The sequence below is a fragment of the Grampus griseus genome, assembly GCF_964374135.1.
Source record: "Grampus griseus genome assembly, chromosome: 8".
NCBI classification, from domain to species: domain Eukaryota; kingdom Metazoa; phylum Chordata; class Mammalia; order Artiodactyla; family Delphinidae; genus Grampus; species Grampus griseus.
In genome coordinates, this window is record NC_139002.1 from 31,375,608 (window position 1) to 31,382,199 (window position 6,592).

Below are 6,592 nucleotides of genomic sequence, written 5' to 3' on the forward strand. Positions count from 1 at the left end.
TCTGTCCTACACATCAATTCACCCTCAGGGTGAAAACCGATTTGACAGAGAAATCTCCACTGGCCCTGGAGACGGGGATAAGTCTTCCTTTCTTAGAGAACCCAGAATTTGCAGGCCCCTTACTTTTACAATAATATAAGGGAAAAGACCTAAAGAAAGGAAGTGCCTCATGAGGGGCACTGAACAAATCTTTGCCTGAATAAATTAATAGACAAAACAATTAGTTTATTGGAAAGGAGCTTTGCAATAAACGTTAGGGACTAGAATCTAAAAGTTTAAATTTTCAGGATTTGAAGGTGGATGTCAAAAACTGATTAGATTACACACATTGAGCTTGAGCCCAACTGATTTTTAATTATCTTGAAAAAGTGCATCTGTGTGTTGGAGGCTCTGTTAGTGTAGATACTAGAATTGTGAGGGTGACTGTGTTTATTGCAATCATGGTGGTGTTATGTTATTGTTTTATATTATTTTAATTTAACTTAGGATCATCACCTAGGCCACGAAGGATGAGATGGTAGGACAGGGAACATTGTCTGTTCCCATTTTGCCATCATACAATAGAGCATTGGTTTTTTTTTGTTTTGTTTTGTTTTTGTTTTTGTTTTCTGCGGTACGCGGGCCCCTCACCGCTGTGGCCCCTCCCGTTGCGGAGCACAGGCTCCAGACGCACGGGCTCAGCGGCCATGGCTCACGGGCCCAGCCGCTCCGCGGCATGCGGGATCCTCCCAGACCGGGGCACGAACCCGCGTTCCCTGCACCGGCAGGAGGACTCTCAACCACTGCGCCACCAGGGAAGCCCCAGAGCATTGGTTTTTTATGTAAATGTTGCTGTCCCACACTGAATTGTATATTCACCATTGTAATTCCACCACTAAATCTACTTCCTGAATATATTATGATGTTTTTCAATACTGGTTAATTAAATTTACTATCCAGCTTACGTTATAAAACTTACTGCATCCTAGGGCTTCCCTGGTGGCGCAGTGGTTGAGAGTCCACCTGCTGATGCAGGGGATACGGGTTTGTGCCCCGGTCCGGGAAGATCCCACATGCCGCGGAGCGGCTGGGCCCGTGAGCCATGGCCGCGGAGCCTGCGCATCCGGAGCCTGTGCTCCGCAACGGGAGAGTCCACAACAGTAAGAGGCCCGCGTACTACAAAAAAAAAAAAAAAAAAAAAAAAAAAAAAAAAAAACCTTACTGCAACCCAGTAGCAAGAGCTTCCTGTATTATCTGACATTTGAAATAAAAAGAATCATGTCTTTGGCACTAATTTTACAGATTTCATGTGGAGCAAAGAAGCAAATGGTATAATTTGCAACATGGTTTTCCAAATACGTTCAACATTTCAGCCAAGGATCGAACTTGCATCCCCTGAGTTGGAAGGAGGAATCTTAACCACTGGACCACCAGGGAGGTCCCTATTTTATTTTATTTTATTTTATTTTCTGTATGCGGGCCTCTCACTGTTGTGGCCTCTCCCGTTGTGGAGCACAGGCTCCGCACGTGCAGGCTCAGCGGCCATGGCTCACAGGCCCAGCCGCTCCGCGGCATGTGGGATCTTCCCGGACCGGGGCACGAACCCGTGTCCCCTGCATCGGCAGGCAGACTCTCAACCACTGCGCCACCAGGGAAGCCCCCCTATTTTATTTTTTGATGGTTCCCGAAAGTTATTTTACTTTGAATATACAGGAAAAGAAATCCACAAACGAGAAGCTATGTTCTATGGCTATGTCTTTTCAACAATGTTTTGCATTTACAAAATTTATTTTTTCCTGATTAAAAGCACCAGCTGAAGATACAGGCTGCTAAAAAGATAAGACATTGGGCTTCCCTGGTGGCGCAGTGGTTGAGAGTCCGCCTGCCGATGCAGGGGACTCGGGTTCGTGCCCCAGTCCGGGAAGATCCCACATGCCGTGGAGCGGCTGGGCCCGTGAGCCATGGCCGCTGAGGCTGTGCGTCCGGAGCCTGTGCTCCGCAACGGGAGAGGCCACAACAGTGAGAGGCCCGCGTACCACACACACACACAATATATGTGTGTGTATATATATATATATATATATATATATATATATATATATATATATATATATATATATATATAGGACATTACAAACCCATTAAAAGAAGTATGCCAAACATGCTTATTAAAAACCCTTTAAGGAAACAAAGACAACACAACCAACAAATTTACCCACTGCGCCCAGTGGCCCTTTCCGATTTCCCTGCCTGCGTTCCCAATAACTGGAACTGGGAGTGCTTACCCCAGTGGGAGGACCCTGGCCTCACCCACGGGCAACTGTGAGGACCCAACAGGGTAAGGCAGCTAGGCATCTGTGAGGGAACCTGGCACCCCTGGACCTGCGCCCCCAGAACCTTAGACCCTGAGGGCCCCACTGCCGATAGGACGAAGTGGGAGGCGCACACGAGGGGTCTGACCAGCTTCCAATAATTTACCTGCCAACAGGAATCTTTCTGCTACCCCCTCACACCCCTTTGTGCTTAAAGTTTGGACCTTTATTTATCTGGTTTTTGTAGACACTTAGCTGTATGACACTAGCTGTAATGTTTCCCTGGGGCCTCCCTTGCTGGCTGTCTTAAGTTCTTATGATTAAGAAACTGTGAGGCTCTGAATTTGGACTCACAGGAAGGTATTTACAACAGTTTTATGTAATGGAAAGATGCTGCAGTGAAGGGGAGGGTCAAAGCCCGCACGCACACATGCATGCACGTACACACGGGTTGGCTTCCATAAAGCTAGAGTGGAATATTAAATATCAAGTACTGAATTTTTAACTGTACACTTAAGAACTTATCCTTAACTTTACATATAGATAACAGAGTGGTCACTAAACGCACCTTAACATCAGGACAGACGGTAAGTTTTGAGGTTCTTATTTCAACTGTTCTATGTACAAAATGCCCTAGAAGCAAAGAAAGGCTTCAAGAAATACGCAGAGACAAACATGATGTAAAGTGCGACTGGCCTCCTCATAGCGTCCCTGGAAGACGAAGAGCCTAAGCACTTGGAAAGCTGCCGTTAGCCGGCAGTGCGAGCTGACAGGGAAGCTGTGGTCTGCACTGATCCTCTCCGACAAACTGAATAGTACCTCTTGGTGTCTACGTCCTTCCCTTATATACACACTCACCAGGTTGGTCACCATGAAGGCCCACAGCTCCTGGTGACTGGTGAGCCGCAAAGCTGTGGTGAACTGGGCTTTAGCATTGTCCATGCAGTTGACACAGACACAATACAAGCCCGGCAGTGTATGCTGAGTGGTTGGAGCAGAGCCAGGGGGGTTGCTGGCACAGCTGACAGACCTGGGACACCCTCTGCATGCAGTGGCCTTATGTCCTGTCACGAGCCTGCACGTGATGATGTGCTCAAGCAGGATTACTTGGAAGGAGGACAGGATGGGGCTGCAGTAGAGCACCTGGAGCTTCTCCAGCTACATGAGGGCCTGGTCTGTGGACTTCTGCACTTTCTCTAAGTAGCCGGCTTGCATGGAGTGCATCACAGTCACCAGGTAGACAAGCAAGCACATGTGTCCCTTGGGCAGCCAGTGGAAGAGGTTGGCGTGGTTGCTGGGCACTATCTTCTCATGTGCAGTATGGAGATGGTGTGGATGCACTGCGGCAGCCGCTTCGGGCACAGCTTCACGCGCTTTACCTGACCAGCACCCAGGTAGTGGGTAACCTGGAGCACCAGGAAGAAGACACACAGAGACTCCTTCTGGATAGGGTTCCCATGCCAGTTCTCAACTATCTGTCCACAGAGAGTCAGCAATGGGTGGACTTCCTGCAACTTACACTGCATCAGCTGCAGCATCCCTTTGCTGAGCAGGACCAGTGGCCGTGTGTACTCAGATCCCACCACATGGAGTGTTCTCGGCCTCCACACTCAGGAGGTTGCAGGCTGACACCAAGTCCTCTTGGTCCTTGGGCCTCATTTGTCTTGGGGGAAGAGGAATAAACTCCTGATTTCCCTCCCTTAGAAAAATGGACTCAGACATCCCAGGAGCCTTCCAGAAAGAGCTCACCTGCCTCGTGTGCCTGAATTACCTTCTAGACCCACTCACCATAGGCTGTGGACACAGCTTCTGTAGGTCCTGTCTTTGTCTTTTCTGGGAGCAAGCTGAAGACCCTGCCAGTTGCCCAGTGTGCAGACAACGATCAGAGCAGACAAACCTCAAAACCAATTTTCTTCTGAAGAATCTGGTGTCCATTGTCAGAAAAGCAAATCTCGGGCAATTCCTGAACTCTAAGGAACATACGTGTGGGACCCATAAGGAGACAAAGAAGATCTTCTGTGAAGCCAACAAGAGCTTGCTCTGTTTGGTCTGCTCTCAAAGTCAGGAGCACAGGGCTCACAGACACCATTCCACTGAAGAGGCTGCTGAGGAATGCTGGGTGAGTGATGTCTGTGCAAGCACTTAGAGAGCTGGAGGATGGTACAGCCAAGAGATTAAAAGGATATTACAATCAGGACTTCCCTGGTGGCACAGTGGTTAAGACTCCATGCTCCCAATGAAGGGGGCCCAGCTTCGATCCCTGGTCAGGGAACTAGGTCCCACATGCATGCCCCAAATAAGAGTGGGCATGCCACAACTAAGGACCCAGCGAGCCACAACTAAGACCTGTCACAACAAAATAAGTAAATTAAATATCTTTTAAAAAAGGGTATTACGATCATAATGATGATTAAACCCTCTCTTTACTGAGTGCCAGGTACAGACTTAGGTAGCAGTGACAAAGCTATGAAGAGAATGCTGCAGCATACCTGCCTTTATGGAACTTGTATCCAATGGCTGGGTGATAAAGTTAATTGAAATTATTTGGGTGATACATTATTATGCTCAAGGCTATATAAAGCCTTCATTTTGAGAAAGAGTCTTTGTTTCTAAAATCTATAAGTGCAAAAAGTCTTTTCCATTGGATACAGGTTTCCTGACTCTGGACAAAGAAGGAAGATGCAGTACATTGGAATCAGCAGGCAGCGAGCATCACTACATCCAAATTCTGCTGCAAGATGCCAAACTACCTGAAAATTAGCCATGCTCAATAAAATCCTGTTCCTTTCCCTAGATCTAAGATTCCCTGATGGTGTGTGGTTCTGTAGTGTGGAATCTTCTAAAACTGATCCATAGTGACGAAGAATAGGGGAATGTGGTGATCTGTTCTGGTCCTTCTAGTCTTCCTCTAGGTCCTGTACCTGACCTCGTTCCCACCTCAGGATCTCCACCTACCCCACCCTATTTACCCTTCAAGTCTGTCTTCAAATGCCACTCCCTTACACTAGCCTAAGTGTATACTTCATTTTATCTTCCTTTAATATACTCCCTTTTTTCCCCTTTCATACACTGACCTGAATTTTAGCTACAATTCCTGTAGCATTTATTCAGTTCCTTGCTCCCTGACTATAGCCTTCATAAGGGTAGGCATGATGTCTGTCTTGTTCATGGCTACTCCTCAGTACCTAAAACAAGTGTTAATAAATAAGCAACAAAATAATCAAGGAATGTATTCAGATGTACTGTTCACAGTATTGAAAATATGTTTACAGATTGAAAGGCAGAAAGTCTCAAATCACAGTGACAAAATTCCAAGTCAAAATATTGTTTGCTAGTAGATATGAATTTAATCATCTAGAGTGATTGCAGGGAATTCCATATAAATCTTAGACCGACAACATTTTATTTTCATTCTTAGCTTTCCATTTATTCCTGCCTGTTCTTTCCTGTTACTGGCTAATTAAAAGTCTTACTATTCATCTATATCAAGATTTTCTAGTTCAGGGCTTCTTCAACATCAGAACAATTGACAGTTGGGACTGGTTTTTTCTTTCTTGTAGGTCTGCCTTGTAGGATGTTTAGCAAAATCCTTGGTCTCTACCCTTGAAATATCAATGGTAACTTCCAATTGTGACAAACAAAAATTTTTCCACATATCAACAATAACGCTCTGAAAGAAAAAATCACCCCCATTTGAATCCACTGCACTAGTTGATGGAAAAAAGTAGATGAGACATTGATAATGATGAAATAATATTTGTATTTTTAGGTATGATAAGAAAATTTAAACATTAAATTCTCTTCCTGTGTTTGTTTGGGCCTCCTCTCTCCCTCCCTCATGTGCAGTGTGCATCTGCATTCCACACTAACTAGACCTCCTCAAACATGGGGGTGCCCACTCGAGCACAAAGATCCTTTTCTTCCCTTTCCTCTAATGTTGGCAATGTAACTTCTTGAAGAAGAACATTCTTTCTCAACTCTGTAAGGGATCATAACGACTTGCTGCTAACTTTGTATGAGTTACCTGGACTGTATATCTTTGGTGAACTTTATATAAAATATCAATATGTCATTTGGATGTATGATCCCTTTGTCCTGAAAAGTTATGTGACTGTTCCTTCCATTTCTAACAGGTGGAATAGTTCTCAGAGCCCCTGAGGGTCTGTCTCCTGGGTTATACTCCTCAGTTTGGCTTGAGTAAAATGCTCTTTTTTTCCCTTACCTTGACTGTTAATTGAATTTTCATTGACAATAAGATCCATAAAGTAGTTTATATAGATATGCTAACTGATTCCTAAAGT

The 6,592-nt window shown here is 45.3% G+C and overlaps 1 pseudogene across 1 annotated transcript; it reads right to left on the reverse strand.

Annotated features, from left to right (window-relative positions):
* Positions 1-2,924: 2,924 nt before the first annotated feature.
* LOC309826068 (MAU2 chromatid cohesion factor homolog) lies at positions 2,925-3,817 on the reverse strand (annotated as a pseudogene). The gene has a single exon. The product of its transcript is annotated as an MAU2 chromatid cohesion factor homolog (transcript).
* Between the last annotated feature and the right edge of the window lie 2,775 nt (positions 3,818-6,592).